Raw genomic sequence first — 23,615 nt, 5'->3', positions numbered from 1 at the left:
TGTCTAGTTTTTAAAAATATATATATATTTTTTTATTACAAGGAGAAGATAAAGCATACAGCATAAAAAACAATGGTACATAGAGACACGGTGACAGACTAGATGCAGACAGGTACAAGCAATGCACAATTCCAAAAACACATACAGTGCAGGTAAAAACACTTCCTCAATCAGAGAACATCGGGCCACAACACAGATATGTCCTGTCCCGCAACGAGATCAGAACCCCGGTATGGGGCGAATACTTTTGAGGACCTGAAGACAATACCACTCCGTGGTATTGAACGTTTGAAACAGTGACAATCTGGTGGCGTTATCTAAAGTTGCGATATATGGGGACCAGCGACGGAAAAGATATTTGACTTTGCTTTCCTTATGAAGGACAGCTTCAAGCCAGTCCATATGAAACAAAAATTGCAGTCCATTGGGACAGTATTGCCCGTTTTGCCACTGCGGAAAGTATAAGCAAGAGAAATTTAGCCCTGGCTACAGGTGGGGGAATGTGCTCAGGGAATATGCCAAAAATAGCCCATTCAACAGATATTACAAAACGAATGCCCAGAGTGTCGTTGATATATTTTTGTAGGGCATCCCAAAATAGGGCAATAGAGCTGCAAGACCACAAGCCGTGCAGAAGATCGGCCTCAGGCGATTGACATTTTAAGCATCAGGAGTGATCCGCTAAGCCCGTTTAAAAACCGAAGTTTAGGGGTGACATACGCTCTATGCACAATCTTGAGGAACATTTCACTATAGTCCCTAGAAACCAGACTTTAGAATTAAACATATACGCCCGAAGAATCTGATTTGGAGGTAGATTTGGAAAATCAGCCCTCCAGGAGGGAAGACCTGCGCCGTGGGATTCCCAGTCAATGACAGGCCTGAGCAGACTATAGATAGTAGATATCTTGAGCAGTATGACAGGGGACAATACCGTTACCTGGTCTAAGGGACTGTTAGAATTAGCCCCAGAGAGATGAGGAAGCAGGGAATTAATATAATGACGAATTTGAAAGTAGTGAATAGGGTGAACGTTAACAGTAGGGAATTTAGATTGGAGCTGCAAAAAGGACAACAATTTACTCCCACGTGGGTCCAGAAAATCGCCAATGGTGCGACCCATCCCCCCCCACCCGGGCCAGCCTTCGAAAGACAACATCCTCCCTCCCATGCTGGAATTGCGGGTTACGGATCAATGGCAGGAACTTAGAGTAGTGGACCTCCAGGCCCAGGCGCCGTCTAACACGCCCCCAAGCCTTTACAGTGTGATACAGCAACGAGTTGGACACGACCTCTGGGGGCAGGTCTACTTTAGATAGATGCAGGAGAGAGGCCAAAGAAATGGTAGGAGACAGGCATTGCTCCAGGGACACGTTGGTAAATTTAGACCCGCCTCGCAACCAATCAGCTGCAAAACGATAATTAGATGCCAAATTATAGTCCAACAGATTAGGCAAATTCACCCCCCATTGCGAGCAGGCTGTTGGAGTTTAAACAGGGAAATTCTAGCTTTTTTATTGCACCGCAGGAATTTACGCAGCAGTGCATTATGATGTTGGATATCTTTTTTTCCTTAAGGTAAGAGGCAACATATGGATCGGATATAAAAGTTTGGGGGAAAAAGGCCATTTTGTACAGGTGGCATCGACCCAAGAAGGAGAGGTTAAATTTGGACCACGTTTTGAAAGAATCCTCCGTTTGACGCAGCAGAGGAGAAAAGTTTAGTTTATAAAGGTGTGCCAAATTAGTAGGGATAATGAGACCCGGATATTTTAAAGAGGGAAGTTGGGTCCAATTGAAGGGGAACGTCCCTCCCCAACCACGTTTAGCCTGAGGAAAAATAGGAAGCGCCTCTGTTTTGAGCTTATTTATGAGAAATCCTGAGGCTTTATGAAAACAATCAAATAGATTAAGAAGGAATGGCATTGCCGCTTTAGGGTAGGAAAGGTATAACAGAAGATTGTCAGCAAAGGCTGCGATTTTGAGCTCAACATCACCTATGCGGATTCCCTCAAGCTCGACGGATCGCTCAACAATTCGTATGAGGGGCTCGAGTGCTAGATTGAACAGAAGAGGGGACAGAGGACAGCCCTGACGAGTACCCCTGCCTAGAGACAACCAGCGGGAATTCACATTATTCACTGTAACTTGGGCCATAGGCAAATGATACAGTGCACGAAACATCTGTATAAAGGGTGAACCAAAATGATGGAATTTAAAGAAACTAACAAGATAAGGCCAGGAAATTCTGTCAAAAGCCTTATCAGCGTCACAACTAATTACAATAGAGGCTTTACTATTTGTAAGTTTAGCAGTAAATAGAAGTATTATTAAACGCCCATCTACACACACCAGACAAGCCAGAAGGCTTGCTTTTCCCTCAGAAATCTCATGGTGCTTTCACAACCACAAGGGATTCTGGGTAGGCACATGCAAACAAGGTTAACAATTATCACCTTTGCCTCTATATCCACTTTATACATGGATTCCTAGAAAAGTGGATATAGAGGCAAAGGTGATAATTGTTAACCTTGTTTGCATGTGCCTACCCAGAATCCCTTGTGGTTGTGAAAGCACCATGAGATTTCTGAGGGAAAAGCAAGCCTTCTGGCTTGTCTGGTGTGTGTAGATGGGTGTTTAATAATACTTCTATTTACCCCTTAAATTTAAGTGGAAGGGTTTCCATCACCTTTTACCCACCATAACTTATGTAATGGTAAGTTTAGCAGTAAAGATTGCTGAAATAAGGCCTCTAATATTCGCGACCCTTAACAAAACCCGTTTGAGAGGGGGAGGTAAGCTTCATTAAAACAGGTTGTAGTCGGGAAGCCATGATTTTGGCATAAATTTTAAGATCCTGGTTCAGCAGGGAGATGGGGCGATAAGAGGATAGCAAGGCAGGGTCCCTGTTGGGTTTCGGAATAACTATAATGCGGGAAGCCGTAAACTCCTTCAGGGGTATCTTTCCCTGTAGAAATCCATTAAAAACATCAGTAAGATGTGTCGGTAAATAAGTAGAAAGTAATTTATAATATTCGGCACCCAGGCCATCTGGTCCCGGGGATTTACTGTTAGGGAGGGACTTTATGGCAGCCGCAATTTCAGAGGGGGTGAAAGGCGTAACCAAACGATCTCGGTCGTCAGGCGTCAATTTAGGAATACTAGCCTGGCGAAACATTTGAAGCATCATATCAGGATCATTGGATTCTGAGGAATAAAAATCCTCAAAATAGTCAGCAAAGAGCCGTGTGCTTTTATCGGGCTCAGTCACGACCGATTGAGAACCATCACGAAGCTGAAGTTACACTATGATATTTAGATATAGAGTGGCGGATAAGGTTGCCCAAGAGCTTACCGGGCCTATTGCCCCAGCGAAAAAAGCCGTTGCGAGTGTAATTATGGGAAAGCTGTGCCTTCTCAGTAACCCAGGCATCGTAAAGAGATTTAATTTCCTTATACGTTTTCAGGGTATCAGGACTAGGATGAGTTTTGTGAGCAGCATACGCCGCAGAGAGATCCTCCGTAAGTCGAACAAGTTTAGCTTCGGCCTCTCTCCTGCGTCCCACCACATATGCAATAATATGGCCCCTTAGAACTGGTTTGGAAGCACCCCAGAATAAATCAGGGTCGTCAAGATGAACATGGTTGTCATCAGCGTAGTCATTCCATTTGGCAATCAGGAATTGCTTAAATGCTTCTGAAGTATAAAGGTAGCTAGGAAACCTCCAATTACGGGACATCTAATATGGGGAAGTTAGAGAGACCTCTATCCAGATGGGAGCATGATCAGAGATCACTATCTGGCCTATGTGGGCAGCCTGCAACCTATGTAGCAATAATTCAGGTAGGAACAGGTAGTCCAGCCTGGAAAACGAATTATGGGGATGGGAGTAGAACGTGTATTGTTTGTCTGTTGGATTAAGAAACCTCCAGGCATCCCACAAACGGAGGTGATCCAGCATGGGTAGGGAGGAGAGTCCGAGAGGGCGGGAGGAAGGGCCAGATACATCTAAAGAAACATTAGCCACTAAGTTAAAATCACCCCCCAAAATCACGTTAGGGGCCGAAATCTCCAGCAATAGCGAGTAAACTTTGGCCATAAAAGCGGACTGGTCAGAATTTGGAGCGTATAAATTGACAAAAGTAAAGTAGTCATTAAACAGTTTGACCCTAAGAATAATGTATCGCCCTTCCGGGTCAGCAATCTCCGATTCGACAACGAAAGGCAACTTTTTGGAGAGTAGGATAGTGGCACCCCTAGATTTCTTGGTGTACATAGCGGAGTAACAAGCGCGCAACCACGGCGCCTTTAGCGTGTTTTTGACTGGATCACACCAGTGGGTTTCTTGGAGGTAAATAACATCCACATCCAAACCTTCTACATTGCACGATACAATACGCAAGGAGGATGGCACATCGCACCTAGTATCGGATTGCATCATATCTATTATGGCAACGGAGCCAGGTTGTCACCCGATGCCCTGCGGAGGAAGAGACAAAACAGAGAATAAGCCGGAACAGGTCGGTCTAGGGGGGTCCCAGCCAGCCCTCCCAGACACCTTACAGACGAGACATAAAATGGAATCGTACATCACCATTTGAAAAGAGCTATGCTTCTCCCATTTTTTGTTTTTTTTGCATAAACCAGAACTCGGCACATGTAATTTTGTGCCTAGAAACACAACAAATTAACCAAAAACAATAACAGTAACCAAGAGCCAACAAAACATTGCATGGCAGAAAATAATGACTCGAAAGATACAAAGCCAGGCACCAACGGCTGACTGAATTCTCAAGCCCTAGGGAGACAGGCGGAGAGGAGCCAGGCAAAGAAGCAGGGCGAGAAGGAGGGGGGGAGGCCTCAGGCACCGCCGAGCTGTCATCCGGAGCTGGAGAAGATCTGGAATCGGCCGCCGCAGGGGTGTCAAAAAAGTAGGCCTGCCCCTCATGGGTAATCCTGAGCTTAGCCGGATAGAGAAGAGCGAACTTCACTCGCTTGTTGTAAAGTTCCGTACAGATTTCGGAGAACTGACATCGTTTGACCGTTACTGCAGCAGAAAAATCTTGAAAGAGGAACAGCTTGTGCTTGTGGTAAAAAAAAGCTGTGACCTTTCTATAAGCGTCCAGGAGCTTGACCTTGTCAGTATAGTTGAGGACCCGAAAAATCACCGCCCTAGGACGAGACGAAGCAGTAACGGGTAATTGACCAATACGATGTACTCTCTCGATGACCAATTCACCCTGAGGAAGCACCAGGCCTAAAGACTTGGGGAGCCAAGTCGTTACAAGGTCGTGTAGCGCTGTGCCCTTAACCTCCTCAGGCAGGCCAACCAGACGTATGTTGTTACGTCTACTACGGTTTTCAAGATCGTCAATACGGTCTTGTAAGGATGTGATTAGATGATCCTGTGAGCGGAGGGATGCAGACATGGAAGCGGTCCCATCCTCTATGTCAGAGACCCTGGATTCCAGAGAAGTGATCCTCTGTCCCTGAGAGACCAACTCAGCAAGAACGGCATTGATGGAATCAGACAGTTTCTCAAGCTTTGAATCCAAGAGTGGAGATATAACGCCAACAAGGTCTTGAGCTGTCAGTGGATCTTTTGAGGAGGCATTGGACACGAAGGGCCCCTCCGTTACAGTAGAGCCTGACCCAGGAGGAGGCACCTGCTTGAAGGTCGCTGTGGATTTATCTCTTGCCTTGCTTTGCCTGGTGGATGATTTAGATGGAGGATCCATATATTTTTCCATGTGTAGACAAGGGTCCGTCAGGAACTCACCCCCCAGAGTAGAAGAGAATAGGGCAGCACAAGTAACATAGTAACATAGTAACATAGTTCATAAGGTTGAAAAAAGACCAAAGTCCATCAAGTTCAACCTATATATATAAGGAAGAAAGAAAAGAGAGAAAAAGAGTATGGGGGTAGACACAGAAAGTAAAACCTGGTCACAGATCCTTTGATAACAAAGTAGCAGAACAGTTATGTACACAGCACAATATACCACAGAAGCAGTGATCTCAGCACGGCGACCGCAGATAAAAGAAAATGAACACAACCCCCAAAAAGAATAAAGAAAACCCGTACCCTGCCTCCCCACCTAACTAGAGCCCAACCTATCCCCCAATCTAACTAAATGCCAGGAATGTCAGTAAATCAGATCAGGAGCAGTCAGCTGAAATGTAATCTTGTGCACTTGAAGCTCGTCGCAGTTCCGCTTGCCGTGTGATGCACACCCTTCCAAAACCAAACCCCAACCTAACTATAACCCACCCGAACCCTTTACTAACTAATAGCCGATGAAAATAACAGAAACCGCCAAATGGAAAAGTAAAAGAACAAAATGAATCCAGCCCTGCAGGTGCACTGCCGGGGCCTACCTGAACGAACACTGAGGTGGCAGAGTGGAGGTAACGCCTCACTCCAGGCCTAACATGTGCGGACCGCACACGGCCCCCGGGGAGTAAAGTAGCGAGTGGTGCGGGACAAATAAACCCGTGATCCAACGCCGGAGAACAAGCCCACAGCAGCGATGGTTAGCTGGATGAAAAATTGTGGCTTGAAAGCATGGATGGTGATAGTAGTAGCACTCAGGGAGCACAGCTAAAAAGTGGCCATCTCAAGAGCCCGCCTCCCGGAAGTAAAAAATATATATTTGATTGGGATACATTTATAATGGCAGGTTTCAAAGGCATGGGTGCAAGATGACCAGGTGTCAACATTCCAAATTGAAAAACTGTAATGAACACCTGAAATTATAAAAAAAAAAAAAAAAAAAGTAATTTTATTTATTATAGATTTCATTTTAAAATCAGATTGAAGGATCCGCGAACGGGCAAATCCGAAGGCGCTGACATATTGTCCAAAGGTCACCATAAGCCAATGACAGCGCTTCTGGTGACTACCTCTCTCCCATTGGAGTATCCAAGACGGCAGAGAGTATTGTTTTGTTGTTATATTGTTCTAATAATGGCTATGACCGTTGTTAAAGCAAGGCTTGCGTCTTGTGAAGCCTAGATGATGTGGATTTAGAAGAGCAGGGAACATTTGCATTCTCTTTACAGGAATCCTATTTAATATTTTGGTGTCTTGATTCACAAGGAAACAGAAAACAAACTGGACCCTGTGCAAATTGTGACTAAAAATGCACCACGTGAAGATACAAATAAAGTTTTACTTATATAAAAATATATATTTTAATATTGTTGATCAAATGTACACAATAAAAAGAGAATAAATGGCTAAACTCACAAAGACAGCTCCAGTTATAAACGTGGGGCTGTATGTAAAGGTTTTTAACCCCTTCAGTCCCCTATTGACGTACCAGTACGTCTATAAAAGGCATCTCAAGAAACCCTTATGGACGTACCGGTACGTCCTGACCTTCTTGGAGAGGCAGGGCTACACGGGAGATCAGGCTGTCCCTGGGCTCCCCTCTGTCAGCAGGAGTCAGCCATCTCCTGTAACAACTGCTGGCGATAACGCCAGAAAACTGGCATTAATAACATGTTCAAGAGGTCCCTAAGTGGACCTCTAACCATACTGCACTGATAATGATGCAAATGTAAACACAACATGTAAAAGGTATAATGCCTCTGCCCCCGTTCACAACCCACAAACCCGTTGAGCCATAAGTATAACAAATACTACCTTATAGGGTACTATATGTAAGGGATGGATATGGGCCTCTAGAAAGAAAGAAAAACTAAGGATGTGGTTGATTTCCGTAATAACCAGATGCAGCTAAACAATTTTGGCCGGTTTTCTCTGCCGTAACACATACCCTATGCAAAAAAAATCTAAGCAACACAGAAGTGTTGGTGGGAAAAAAGCGCAGGAAGTGAAACATGCAATGGCACACAGTTTAGAACTGCAGGTCAGTATTGCAACATGTTTTAATTGTAGGTATGTATCTAGTTTTTAAGTAGTCTGTCTCCTGTTTCAAATAGGATGTCGATCAAGAAACCGGAGAGGATCTGAATCCAAATAGACGAAGAAACCTCATGACAGAAAATGATGAGGCATCAATGAGGAATCCTGACAGACCCAGCCACCTTTCCTTGGTAAATGCCCCTGAAGTTGAAGATGATACTTTGGAAAGAAAACGCCTGACGAAAATCTCTGATCCTGAAAAATGGGAAATTAAGCAGGTATAGTTATCTTTTTTTAAATATAACCTTTTATACACGTAAATGACATTTTAAACACAATATACAAAAAATGTTAACTATGTTCAAATTAATCATTGTATAATGGCATTGTGGTCAGGCTGTCCACAAGGCATGCTTGGGATGATTAGCAAATAAAATACTGCTGAAGGATATCTATAACTTGCTCCCTTGCAATATTTAGTCGTTTTGACTAGATTGACAATGTATCTAACATACCGTATTGGCTCGAATATAGGCCGCACTTTTTTCCAGTCTTTAAGTCTTTAAAGTGGGGGTGCAGCCTATATTCGGAGTCTAGCACCCGACGGGCAGGGTTAGGATACAGATCCCCCGCAGCGGTGCAGGGGACCTGCATCCTACTCCCCGATACGCTTAGACAGCCTCCCCTGCCAGCACTTTCCATGGAGGGAGGGGGGTGCCAGCACGGGAGGTTGTCTAAGCGCATCGTGCGGATGGTCACCGGCTGCGGAGGTTGTTTACCCGCATCGCCGCAGCCGGTGACCGTCCGCACGATGCGTTTTACCTCTGCCCCCAAGACTTACCAGAGGAGACTCCCGGGTGTCTTGCGGGGCCGGCGGGGGACATCTACGCAATACGTGTAGATGTCCCTCGCCGGCCCCGCAAGACACCCGGGAGTCTCCTCTGGTAAGTCGGGGGGGGGGCAGAGTGGCAGCATATCTCGGGGGGGGGGGGGGGACAGTGGCAGCATATCTCGAGGGGGGAGGAGGACAGTGGCAGCATATCTCGGGGGGAGGAGGACAGTGGCAGCATATCTCGGGGGGAGGAGGACAGTGGCAGCATATCTCGGGGGGGGGGGAGACAGAGTGGCAGCATGTTTTTTTTGGTGCTTTTTTAAAGAAAAAAACTTTCTTTAAAAAAGCACCAAACTTTTAGGGTGCAGCCTATATACGGGGGCGGCCTATATCCGAGCCAATACGGTACTTATAATTGCCAATAAAGAAACACCTAGTCACTATATCAGAGTTCCAGTTGGTCAAAAGTTTGTCTTTTTTTTTATTGCTTGGGGTAGCCTTCCACAATCTTCTTGCAGTACTGGAAATTTTACCCTTTACTTCTGACAGAACTGGTATAACTTAGTCAGGTTTAGGGCTGCAACAACTAATCAATAAAATCGATAATCAATAATAAAAAGTGTTGCCAACAAACTTCATTATCGATTAGTTGAATCGATTTTTATCGATTATAAAATGGGTTTTTCAGAGCAAACGCTCTGAAAAATACCCCTCGTTTTAAATCCATTTGTGAATCACAGCAGCAGTTGCTACTTACCAGTTCCTCCCTGCAGTCACTCTGACAATTGGCCCCACCCCTTTCTTTCTCCCTGTCCCTCCCTGCAGTCAAACTGCCGATTGGTCCCGCCCATTTCCTATAGCGTCCACATGGCTCAGGAACTCATCTGAGTATAAAATTAATATTTGGGCTGCTGAAAGTTAGGGGAGGTGGGGATTAATTTAGAGGCAGTTATAGTTAATGGGGTGTTTAGTGTTAGTTTAGGGGCAGTTGTGGTTGATGGGGTCTTCAGGGTTAATGTAGGGGCAGCTGTGGTTGATGGGGTCTTCAGGGTTAATTTAGGGGCAGTTGTGGTTGATGGGGGTCTTCAGGGCTAATTTAGGGGCAGTTGTGGTTGGTGGGATATTTTAGGGGTAATTTAGGGGCAGTTGTGGTTGATGGGGCTTCAGGGTTAATAATTTAATGCTGAGGACTGAGGGTTAATTAATTTAATAAGGTTAACTTAAGGTGCAGTTAGAGGTAAAGGGGGGCAAACTGAGGGGAATCTAAATCCTGGGGGCAGTGAAGATTAATCCTTTATTTATAAAAGTATTGTGTCTGTGAACGAGTCTGCAAATCTGAGTGCACCATGGCATGTCAGGGGGGTATAAGGCATATGTGGGGAGGGCAGAGTGGCATGTCTGGGGGTATGTGGCAAATCTGGGAGGCAGTGTGGCAAACCTGGGCTCAAATGTGCATAACTGGGGGGCAGGTTGGGAAATAAAAACAAGAAATGCATTTTTATCAGTTTTTTTTTTATTCTGCCGTTTGTTTTTAACATCCTACATTGCTTTATTAAATTTTAAATAAATAAAAAATTTCCTTTTTTTTATCAGATTAATCGATTAATCAAAAAAATTATCGGCCAACTAATCGATTATGAAAATAATCGTTAGTTGCAGCCACAGTCAGGTTTGTGGTTGTCCTTGCTCTGCTATTGGGCAAACAATTCAATTTGTTTAACCCTTTTGTGACAATGGCTGATTTAAATTTTTTGTACCATTTGTGATGGCTATTTTAGCGGTGCTCGTTTTTAACTCATTTTCTTCTTTCCCATTTACTAAACCCAAACAAGTTATATATTACATAGTTACATAGTTAGGCTGAAAAAAGACATGCGTCCATCAAGTTCAGCCTTTCCCATATCCGTTGATTTCTTGCTGTTGATCCAAAAGAAGGCAAAAAAACCCCAGTTGTGGCTCTTTCCAATTTGGCACAAACTAGGGGGGGGAAAAATCCTTTCTTGACCCCAGAATGGCAGTCAGATCTCTCCTTGGATCAAGAAGCTGTTTCCCCATAATTAAAAAATTAAATCCCTGAATATTATGTATTTGCAAATATTCATCCAATTGTTGTTGAAATGTCTGTACAGACTCTGATAAAACTACCTGTGTACAAGAAAGATATAGTGGAGCTGGAGAGGGTTCAAAGACGGGCAACCAGAGTAATAAGGGGAATGGGAGGACTACAGTACCCAGAAAGATTATCAGAATTAGGGTTATTTAGTTTGGAAAAAGACGGCTTAGGGGGGATTTAATAACTATGTATAAATATATAAGGGGACAGTACAGAGATCACTCCCAGGACCTATTTATACCCAGGACTGTATCTATAACAAGGGGACATCCTCTACGGTTGGAGGAAAGAAGGTTTCTACACCAGCACAGACGGGGGTTCTTTACAGTAAGAGCGGTGAGATTATGGAACTCTCTGCCAGAGGAAGTGGTTATGGTAAACTCAATAACAGAGTTCAAAAGGAGCCTGGACGTGTTTCTTGAAAGCAATAATATTACAAGTTATGGATATTAGATTAATAGGGACAGAACGTTGATCCAGGGATTTATTCTGATTGCCATATTTGGAGTCGGGAAGGAATTTTCCCCCTGGTATGGGGCAATTGGCATCAGAGTATGTACCATTAATAACCACCCTCTGTTTCACTGAGCCAGTTACTTACCCACATACACACATTCTCCCCCAGCCCAAGCATTCTCATTTTATGTACCAGCCTTTTATGTGGCACCGTATCAAATGCTTTGGAAAAATCAAGATATACGACATCCAGCGATTCACCCCGATCCAGTCTTGAGCTCACCTCCTCATAAAAGCTGATCAGGTTAGTTTGACAGGACCGATCCCTTGTAAACCCATGCTGATATGGAGTCATACACTTATTTTCATTGAGATACTCCAAAATAGCATCTCTTAGGAAACCCTCAAACAGTTTACACACAATAGAAGTTAAACTAACAGGCCTATAATTCCCCGGGTCACTTTTTGTCCCCTTTTTGAATATTGGCACAACATTTGCTATGCGCCAGTCCTGGGGAACAGACCCTGTCACTATAGAGTCCTTGAATATTAGAAATAGGGGTCTGTCTATTACATTACTTAACTCCCTTAGAACGCGGGGGTGAATGCCATCTGGACCTGGTGATTTGTCTATTTTGATTTTTTTTAGGCGACACTGCACTTCTTCCTGGGTTAGACAGGCGACATGTACTGGGGCAGTTATCTCATCCTGCTGTATATTACCTGGCATTTCATTTTCCTCTGTGAATACAGCAGAGAAGAATATATTTAATAGATTAGCTTTTTCCTGATCCCCGTCTATAACTTCTCCCTCATTACTTTTTAAGGGGCCAACGCTTTCATTTTTAACCTTTTTACTATTTATATAGTTAAAGAACATTTTGGGGTTTGTCTTACTCTCTTTGGCAATGAGTCTTTCTGTCTCCACTTTTGCTGCTTTTATCTGATTTTTACATATTTTATTTTTTTCCCGATAGCTTTTTAGTGCTTCCTCACTGCCTTCCTGTTTTAGTAGCTTAAATGCTTTTTTTTGCCATGTATTACCCCCTTTACATTTTTATTTATCCACATTGGTTTTCTCTTGTTCCTGACTCTTTTATTCCCATACGGTATGTACCTTTCACAGTGAGAATTTAAGATATCCTTAAAAATCTCCCATTGAGTGTCTGTACTCTTGTTTTTGAGGACATTTTCCCAATTTCCAGTGTTAAGGGCTTCTCTTAGTTGATCAAACTTTGCCTTCCTAAAGTTCATGGTTCTTGTGGCTCCTCTAAGAGTTCCCTTATTGAAGGACAAGTTATAATGTATCATATTGTGATCACTATTTCCTAGATGCCCCCTGACCTGCACATTAGTTACTCTGTCAGGTCTGTTGGTTAATATTAAGTCCAGTAGGGCGCCCCCTCTGGTCGGGTCCTGTACCATTTGGGACAGATAATTATCCTTACTTAGTCAGAAACCGGTTTCCTTTATGAGATTCACAGGTCTCTGTTTCCCAGTTTATGTCGGGATAGTTAAAGTCCCCCATAATAACCACCTCATTGTGATTTGCTGCCTTGTTTATTTGCTTTAATAATTGATCTTCTGCTGCTTCCATTATATTTGGTGGCTTATAGCAAACCCCGATCAGTATTTTATTTTTTTTCTTTCCATATATTTCTACCCATAATGACTCCACATTATCATTTCCCTCAAATATATTCTCCCGCAGTGTGGCCTTTAGGCTGGACTTTACATAAAGGCAAACTCCTCCCCCTTTTCGTTTTTTTCGATCCTTCCTGAATAGACTATAACCCTGTATGTTAACCGCCCAGTCATAGCTATCATCCAACCATGTCTCTGTTATACCCACTATGTCATAGTTTTCTTCAGACATTATTAACTCCAGTTCGTCAGTTTTATTGGTCAGACTTCTGGCATTAGTAAGCATACAATTTAGAGGTGTATGGTTTTTTTCCCTATGAAGCCTATCCCTATTGACTATTCTAACCCCTCCCTCCGCTCCACCCCCAGGTACATTTATAAGCCCCAGCTTTCTATCTACACTATCTTCCCCTTCTATATTGTAGTTTCCCTCCCCCCCTTTACCTAGTTTAAACACTCCTCCACCCTTCTGGCCATCTTCTCCCCGAGCACAGCTGCACCCTCCCCATTGAGGTGCAGCCCGTCCCTACCGTAGAGCCTGTATCCGACAGAGAAGTCGGCCCAGTTCTCCATGAACCCAAACCCCTCCTTCCTACACCAGCTTCTGAGCCACTTGTTTAGCTCCCTAATCTCCCGCTGCCTCTCTGGTGTGGCACGTGGTACAGGTAATATTTCAGAAAATACTACCTTGGAGGTCCTTGCCTTAAGCTTGCTACCTAAGTCCCTGAAATCATTTTTAAGGACACTCCGCCTACCTCTCACTTTGTCATTGGTGCCAGTGTGCACCATGACTGCTGGGTCTTCTCCAGCCCCCCCCAGTAATCTGTCAACCCGATCCGCGATGTGCCGAACGCGAGCGCCAGGCAGACAACACACTGTTCGGCGATCCCGGTCTTTGTGACAGATCGCCCTGTCTGTCCCCCTAATAATTGAGTCCCCCACTACCAGCACTAGTCTGGCCTGCCCTGCGCTCCTCCTTCCCTCCTTACTGGAGCAGACACCCCTCTGGTGGTCAGAGGCAGTGACTTGCTGCAGTACTGCTAACTCTGAACTAACATCCCCCTCATCTGCCAACCGGGCAAACTTGTTGGGGTGTGCTAGATCAGGACTAGCCTCCCTGGCGCTTTTCCCCCTACCCCGCCTTCTAACTGTAACCCAGCTAGCTGCCTGACTGTCCTGTACCTCCATCCCGCTATCCTCCCCCACCTCTACCCCCGAGAGAGCTTGCTCAGTGAGCAGCAGACTCCTCTCCAAGTTGTCAATAGATCTCAGTGTTGCCAGTTGCTCCTCTAGACTCAGGATTTGTGCTTCCAAATGAGCAACCCGCACACATCTCGCACAGCAATATGCACCCTCGAAGCGCTGATCAAGTATTGCATACATTGAGCAAGATGTACACCTGACCGCATTGTCAAACATGGAGGACATCTTGGCAATGGGGATAGCTCAAATAACTGGCAAAAACAGACAGTAAGGTGCAATATATATATATAAATATATGGAATCACAAGGATGTATACTTTACCCTCCTTCTTGCTTTTTAACTCCTTCTTTGCTTGTAACTCCTCACTTAGAGATGTCACTTAGGAGATTCGCCCCAGCTCAGGATTCGCTTGTGTGTCCAAGCTAAATGCAACTGCAAAAGCCAAGCAGAACTCACAGAGAAGGTTACTTAATTAGCAACACACCTGAAATAGCCCTTACCCTTTTTTATTTTGCTTATTTCAACAAACTTTACACTGAACACAACACAAACAAACACAGTGCTCCCCCTTGCAATAGTAATGAATATACTCTCCTTCTTTGCTTGTAACTCCTCACTTAGAGATGTCACTTAGGAGATTCGCCCCAGCTCAGGATTCGCTTGTGTGTCCAAGCTAAATGCAACTGCAAAAGCCAAGCAGAACTCACAGAGACTTAATTACTTAATTAGCAACACACCTGAAATAGCACTTACCCCTTTTTTTTTGCTTTTTTCAACAAAACTTTACACTGAACACAACACAAACAAACACAGTGCTCCCCCTTGCAATAGTAATGAATATACTCTCCTTCTTTGCTTGTAACTCCTCACTTAGAGATGTCACTTAGGAGATTCGCTTGTGTGTCCAAGCTAAATGCAACTGCAAAAGCCAAGCAGAACTCACAGAGACTTAATTACTTAATTAGCAACACACCTGAAATAGCACTTACCCCTTTTTTTTTTGCTTTTTTCAACAAAACTTTACACTGAACACAACACAAACACAGTGCTCCCCCTTGCAATAGTAATGAATATACTCTCCTTCTTTGCTTGTAACTCCTCACTTAGAGATGTCACTTAGGAGATTCGCCCCAGCTCAGGATTCGCTTGTGTGTCCAAGCTAAATGCAACTGCAAAAGCCAAGCAGAACTCACAGAGACTTCACTGTGCCACTCTGCCTCCAGAAATGCCTTATACCCCTATATGCCACTCTGGCATTTAGGGGGTTAAAAGGCATATTATGGGGCAGAGTGGCATATAGGGAGGTATAAGGCATTTCAGGAGGCAGAGTGGCGTATAGAGGGTTAAAAGGCATTTCTGGGTTTAACACTCCCCCGCCCCCCCAAACTTACTGGTGCCTCTGACTCCCTGCCGTGTAGTTGGGGCAGCAGGTAGACGTCTACGCGATTCACTGCCATTTAGGGTGTAAATTGCTTGTGCATTCCTTACCCCAAAGTGCATAACTTTGCATTTATCTACATTAAATTTAATCTGCCATTTGTGTGCCCCCAGTCTTTCTAAATCCCTCTGCAGCAAAGTAATATCCTGCTCACATTATATTACTTTACAGAGTTTAGTGCAGGCATGTCCAAAGTCCGGCCCGAGGGCCAATTGCGGCCCGCGTTCCGGACTGATAAGGCCCCACAGATAAGTTGCCCAAATATGATCTGTTTTTTTATATTAAAGGCAGAGTGATTTAACACCTGTTTAGATTTGTCATCCAAGTCACAAAATGAAAAGTATGCCGTTTTCAATAAACTTTGCATAATATAGTTAATTTGCATTTAATTTTAATGGTTCAAAGAATGTCAGGCAAAATGGTCGGCCCTCGCACATGTTCACTTCATCAAATCTGGCACTCTTCGAAAAAAGTTTGGACATGCCTGGTTTAGTGTCTTCTGCAAATACGTAAACATGACTTTCAACGCCTATTGCAAGGTCATTTAAAAATATGTTCTTTTTGTCAGGACAAGAGGGGGCGTTCTTTAGATGTCATTATTTTCCAGCTTTTATTGAAAAATATTTTACTCATCTATAAAAACGAATGAAAAAAAACTGCTAAATAGATTCTATTTGTCATGAGTTAAGAAATACCCAATGTGGTTTATTTATTTATTTTTTATTTTTTTCTTCTCCACGTTATGGGTCAAAATAATTACACGTAACGTTTTGCTATTTCAAAATAATTTTCTCCAAATCTGGTAATTCTGCCCCCATGTGCTAATTGGGACATCTTTGAAGCCATCCAATGAAATTTACTCCATCAAACCATATTGTTTTGAACACTAGACAGCCCAGGTTATTTCAAATGCTAGTATTTTAACTTTTTCCATACACTAATTCTACCACCGGTCTTTATCAAACTTTGTGGTAGTCATTTTTTGCATCCTCCCCACATTTTACTTTGGGTATGATGTATATGTCACTTTCGCACAACATACCAATACCACCTGTCACGGCTAGCTATGAGATAACTGGACACATAAGTATGCAAGGGTTAACGATACCAGCTATTTGGTCACTCGCTTAACCCTTTAACGCACCACAAAAACTACACCAGACTGGTCATACGCGACCACCACCAAGTTATGTTTTGTAACACCCAGTACCACACTGAACCAAAAAAAATATATAAAACCCAATTCAAGTGAAACAATTAAGTAACGTGGTTCATCCCAGCTTTTTCGGAAGGTAGAGTTCAGTTAGAGCACAGAGACGGAAACTGGATTAATGTGTAGTTTAACCCCTTCAGTACTGGGTATTTTTTACCGTGTTTGCACTAAAGGACCAGAGCAGTGTTTGTACTTTGCTATGACTTTAGTCATCTCTGATTGCCCACTAACTCATTTAGTGCAGAACCACACATTATATGTTTTTTTTTTTTTTTTCAGCAAAAGTAGGGCGTTCTTTTGAAATATATATAGTACCGTATTTGCTCGATTATAAGACAAGTTTTTTCAGAGCAAATGCGTAGTCTTATATTCGAGGTCATCTTCTAATCAGACCTCAAATAGAGGTCCGACTACAAGACAAAGATCCAGTTCCCTGGCAGTGCTGCAGGGGACCTGGGTCCTCCTCTCCGGCAGCCGGTGGAGGTCTTTGTGATGCGTGCAGACAACCTCTGCTGCTCCCGACACTTCCTCTGGGGATTCTATGACTGAGCGCCGGCAGCAGCAGAGATTGTCTGTGCGCATCGCCCACCGGCTGCCCCCACTACACACCAAGGAATCTGAAGCACTGGGAGAAGTCTAGGGATGCACTGGTAATTTGGGGAAGGGTAAGAGTGGTATATGGGCTTTCTGGAGGCAGAGTGGCATATGGGGGGTTAAAAAGAATATCGGGCAGGCAGTGGTATATAGGGGGTTAAAAGGCTTATCTGGTCGGCAGAGTGGCATATAGGGGTATAAGGCATATCTAGGGGCAAAGTAGCAAATAGGGGGTCAAGAGGCATATCTGGGAGGCAGAGTGGCATATAGGGGGTATAGGGCATGTCTGGCGGCAGAGTGGCATATAGGGGGTACAAGGCATTTCTGGGGGCAGAGCGGCATATAAGGGGGTATAAGGCATATCTGGGGGGCAGATGTGCACAACGGGGCAGAGCGGCAAATAATAGGAAATTAAAAACAAAAAATGCATTGTTATCAATCAGTTTTTATTAGGGCTGAAACAACTAATCGATAAAATCGATAATAATCGATAATGAAAATCATTGTCAACGATTTTCATTATCAATTAATCTAATCGATTTTTATCGATAATAAAAATTATAATCCGACCTCAAACAAAGATCGGATTATAACACTAGAATCCAGATCCCCCGCAACGCTGCAGGGGACCTGGATTCCCCTCACTGTCGGCCGGTATCTCACTTCCGGCTCTCTCCCCCTCCCATACACCCCTCTGGCTCCTCCCCCCTCCCATACATCACTCTGCCTCTCTACCCGGATCCGTTACTGACTTCATAGAAGCCTCAACGTAAGTGAAGGGCAGTAACGGAGGCTGTCTGTGCGCATCGTTTAGACCCCCACCGGCTGACAGAGGATCATCCTCTCTGTCAGCCGGTGGGGGTCTGCTTCGTAAGTGAAGGGCAGTAACGGAGGCTGTCTGTGCGCATCGTTTAGACCCCCACCGGCTGACAGAGGATCATCCTCTCTGTCAGCCGGTGGGGGTCTGCATCGCACAGACAGCCTCCGTTACTCGCCTTCACTTACGCTGAGGCTTCTATGAAGCTGCAGTGAAAGTTCCTGTCAGTAACGGAGCTGGGTAGAGAGGCAGAGCGGTGTATGGGAGGGGGGAGGAGTCAGAGGGGTGTATGGGTGCCACCCTCCCATATACCACTCTGGCTCCTCCCCCTACCATACGGCACTCTGCCTCTCTACCCGGCTCCCTGGTGTCTTGTGAACCTCCGTGGCTGACAGGAGGCAGAGTGGAGTATGGGAGGGGGGAGGAGGCAGAGTGGAGTATGGGAGGGGGGAGGAGCCAAAGTTATGTATGGGAGGGGGCAAAGTGGTATATGGGAGGGGGAGGAGGCAAAGTGATGTATGGGAGGGGGAGGAGGCAGAGTGGTGTATGGGAGGGGGGAGGAGGCAGAGTGGTGTATGGGAGGGGGAGGAGCCAGAGTGGTGTATGGGAGGGGGAGGAGCCAGAGTGGTGTATGGGTGAGTTATGGTGGTGTATGGGGGGTATTATGAATTTCAGGGCATATAGGGGGTATAAGGCATATCGATATTAGGCATACCAGGGGGGCATAAAACATATCTGGGGGCAAAAGGTATATCAGGGGGCTCAGTGGCATATAGGGGGTATAAGGCATATTGATATTAGGCATATCAGGGGGGCATAAAACATATCGGGGGTAAAAGGTGGCTCAGTTGCATATCACTGGCATATAAGAGGTATAAGGCATATATGGGGGCAGAGTGGCAAGCTGGGGGTCAGATGTGCATAACCGGGGGCAGTTTGGTAAATAAAAAAAATTTAAACAAGGCTTTTTTTTCTCATAGTTTTTATTAAATATGAAAAATAGTTAACATATGAATTAATATTTACTAATAACTTTGTATTAAAACCTAGTTTGAGAAACAGTGTTTGGGTTCTTGTAGCTTTTATTATGTCAGTAAAATAAGAAGGTGAATAGAGAGAGGCCATTGTGATAAAGGGATGAAAGTGTAAATTGTACGTTTTTTATTACATTATTTTAAATTGAAAAAAAATTAAATTTTTTATCCGATTAATCGAAAAAATAATCGGCCAACTAATCGATTATTAAAATAATCGTTAGTTGCAGCCCTAGTTTTTTACATGTGAATTAATATTTACTAGTAAAACTTTTTTCTTATAGGGTAGTCTTATATTCAGGCTTTTTCTTTTTTCCCTAAATTAATATTCAAACTTTGGGGGGGTCGTCTTATAATCAAGCAAATACGGTATATATATTTTGAAAGTTGACATCCCAAAGTATTTTACTAGGGGCATTTTAACACTTGATTTAACCATTTTAGTGCCAGTCTGTCCTAAACATTGCAGTAAAATTTCATTTTTTTTCATTTTTAACAAATGTAGGTGTTGTTTTCCTCCCAGGCTGCCACAAACAGATTGGCATAACTGGGGGCAAATCTGGTGCCCATGGCTGTCCCTCTCTTTTGCAAAGAGAATTCCACCTGAAACCCAAAGTTATTATGTTTCAAAATAAGATCAATTCCCTCAATAATATATTCTGTTTGCTGACTAGTAATTACATTGTCTGTGGTGGTGCAGCTGTCAAACATTTCCGATGATCTATTATGGTGTACAGACTAACGTCACATGTCACCACAGTGTAATCTGATTTCCACGATATATCTTGTAGAGCTCTTAACACATCCCCTGAGTCTTTTAGATAGGATCTCTGTCGTCGAACTATGGGCTGTAATAGATGATCAATGTATTCCAACAGCCTAGAGGTAGCTATATTCCTTTTTGGTCAGGATGCCCATCAAAAGATCTAAATATGTTTTTTTCAAGTCTCCGTTTATTGAAGAAGTAACATTGCATAAGGAAGTGTACACAGCATAGCAGACGCAAAACACATTCGTAAGCATCGGGCAAGTAGTACACAAAAGGGTGACAGTTCGAAAAGACACAGCTGATGGCGAATACACGTCAAAGTACCATACAAAAACATACAGTGTGTAGAACGGTAAAAGTACAATGTCACAACGTATGGCAGCAGGTGAGCTCGCAACGGAGAGTCGCCACAGTGAACAAAAGTAAGAGAACATAACAAAAACGAAATTGTACGTGAGCAGGCGGGTGGGTGGCTGGATCGCCGTCTCCAAGAGCACAGTAAGTGAATGGCGACACAATGGAGCAAAAGGAGACAAATTGAAACAAAATAACAAGGCCAGAGGTAAGTCAAACGCGTACGGGTCGACAAGCTACCCTAGTCTAAGTCCGGGGGAGCTGCAACGAAGCTACCCAGAACAGCCTGAAAAGAAGGGGAGGCCAAGAACTCCCTCCAGGGCAACCACTTCAGGCCGTTCTTATACCCAAAACCCCTAGAGGTCATGACCAAATCCTCCATCTGGCATATGAAGTTGACCTTCCTCAACCACACAGAGACAGACTGGGGCGTAGCCCGACGCCAAAAACAGGGGATGGTAGGCCTAGCAGCAGTGATAAAGTGGATCGTGAGTGACCTCTTGGAAGGACCGAGGCCGGAGGGACCGTGAAGTAAAAGCAGCGCCTCGGGGGAGGCCTGAAAGGAGGGGTCGTCAACAGCCCGTATCACCGCGACCACGGCCGTCCATAAGGGCTGCACCAGGGGGCAAGACCACCACAGATGCATGTAGGAGCCAACATCAGCTCCACACCTCCAACACAGGGGGGAGACCCGTGGAAGGAAGCGATGGAGATCCTCAGGCACCCTATACCACCTGGTAAGGAGTTTGTAAGCAGACTCTTGCAATCTACTGGAAGTGACCCCCTTAAGGGCGAGCAATATCATCCTGTCCCAGTCTGCGGACTCGAACGAACGGCCCAGATCCCTCTCCCACAGACTGAGAAAGTACGGTTTTCGGGGGGTACGGTACGTCAAAAGGAGTTTGTAGAGTGTGGAGAGAAGGTGCGAGTGCCTAGAGGGGTCCGCACAGAGCAGTTCAAATGGCGAAAAGATCTAAATATTTAACCAAAAACTTTTTATATTCATTTAGGGGGTTTTCACTCGATCAATATATACCTCTGTATCATTTGTTTATAGGCTTCATTTAGGTATTGTTCTTTGGGGAGGATAACAATCCCCCCTACCTTATCTGCAGGTTTGATGACTATGTCCTTATCATTCTCTTAATCCTCAAGGGCCTCCCTTTCTTTTTTTATTTGAGATATGTCCATACCTGTACGTCCATAGGTGACTGAAGGGGTTAACATATATACCATATAATGTACATTATTGAAAGGTCAAGATGTTTTTGTTAATTGAGATTGTTATATTTTCTTTGTGCAGATGATTGCAGCGAATGTGCTCTCTAAAGAGGAATTTCCTGATTTTGATGAAGAGACAGGGATTCTTCCAAAAGTGGATGATGAGGAAGGTTTGTAATGTGCAGTATCAAAGAATACAAATTTATTGAAACAGCCCCAAATACAAGAGGTCACATCCGTGTTCATTTAGTAAATATTAAGTGCGTTGCAAGGGCTTTTCAGTTGGTTTTCAATTATTTGATCTCTTGGAACGTTTTGATGGTTGAAACGTTATGTTTCAGAACATTGTTAGAACAATATGTCAGAACAATGGGTTCTGTGGCAAGTATTTTATGTACTCCTTGCACTTAGTTCAATGACCTATTATGCCATGTTGGATATTGCAGAAATGTGGATGCACTTATGCATAGCCATCACTGTTAACTATTTAAAACATTTCTCAGAGTAATGTTGTGTGGCATGATTTTTTTTTTATTTTTTCAAATTTGTATTGTGTTTGATGACTTTAACTGTGTGTTACCATTTGCAGTGATGCAAAACTATTTCCTATGTCATTTCATTTGCTCAGAATATTATACTTGTCAATTTATTAAATAGATGAGGATCTTGAAATTGAATTGGTAGAAGAAGAGCCTCCATTTCTCAGAGGGCACACAAAACAAAGCATGGACATGAGCCCGATTAAAATAGTGAAGGTAATTGCATTGTTATGAAATGAAAGTAAGCGGTTATATGAATAGTGTGATCTTTGTGATGGCAATATTAAGAGAAGTGAGCATATAGTGCATCTTTTTGTAATGGAAATAGGGCTTTACCCTATGAATGCATTAAAGCACACTCGTACAGTAAAACACCTTCACTTTATCATCACACTTCCACACCTCACACTCTTACCTTGCCTGGAGATCTTGTTCATGACTGTTCACACAATGTGTAGGCAGCCATGATATTACTGTGGGGGTCACATGACATTGTGTTACATGGGCTCATGTGTTTCTACCTCTGCAAGGGTTTTGGACCCCCAGGGTTAGCCCCTCTCTCGCTTCTTATCCTGTTGGTTGCCACAAGGGTTAGAGGGAGCAGGTCAGGGCACCAATGGAAGGAAGGGGGATGGAAGGACCAGAAGGGACCATTCAGAGCACAGAGACACTGGCGGGTGCATCAGAGCAGTGTGGGGCTCTGTGCAGCTAGTCAGCTTATAGCACTAGCTTTGAGAGTGTTCCAAGGAGGTCTTACAAGATCCCACGAGCACATGTGCAGAAAACGCTTTCATTGATTTCATAGATTTTCTCCCAGACTATGTAGAAGGCATTTTGCTGCAGCTTCTCCTAAAGAAGGTCTTATGTTTAGTTAGTGCATATTAAAGTACGTACTTGAGCATTTTAAGGTTTGAGTCTTTACAGCAGAAATAATTAGGGATATACCAATATATCGGTGAAATATATATCGGTTGAAAAGGGCATTATCAGTAAAATGTTATTAAAAGTAACACAACTAAATTGGACAGAAAAATTCAATAACAATATTTAATATATATATATGATTAACAGCAATCACACTCCTAGCATGCCCAGGCAACCAGTACATTTTCTTTTGATACCATAGTTAGATAATTAGCTGAACATTTAGGATGAGAAATTTAGTAAAAACTAGTGAAAAATTAGAAAAAAAACCCCTAATTTTTTAATATATTTTCCCCTGACTCCTCACAAAATTAGGTAAAGTGATGGAAAAAACAGGTGTCCTGATTTCAGAAATACCTCATTTATATAGAATTTCCATACTTTCCCAGCACTTAAAGGAAACATACTATAAGGTGTACATTCTTTACAAAGCCGTAGAATTTTTACATTAGGTATGATGGGATTGCAACTCGAATTTTAAACAAATAAACCAAATACACACAAAAGTGTGTATTATAAGATGACCCTGATTATAAGATGACCCCCCCAAAATCTAAATATTAATTTAGGAGAAAAAGCCTGAATATAAGAC

The 23,615-nt window shown here is 43.5% G+C and overlaps 1 pseudogene; it reads left to right on the top strand.

The window, feature by feature from the left end:
• The window catches only part of LOC149281543 (ATP-dependent RNA helicase DHX8-like), a 100,128-nt pseudogene that overhangs the window by 22,499 nt on the left and 54,014 nt on the right, over positions 1-23,615 (top strand).

This window comes from Sceloporus occidentalis, unplaced genomic scaffold, assembly GCF_023333645.1.
Source record: "Sceloporus occidentalis isolate IW3139 unplaced genomic scaffold, rSceOcc1.0.p SCAF_130, whole genome shotgun sequence".
In the NCBI taxonomy this organism is placed as follows: domain Eukaryota; kingdom Metazoa; phylum Chordata; class Lepidosauria; order Squamata; family Phrynosomatidae; genus Sceloporus; species Sceloporus occidentalis.
The sequence above is the reverse complement of the archived record's forward strand: the minus strand, read 5'-3'. Positions and strand labels throughout refer to the sequence as shown.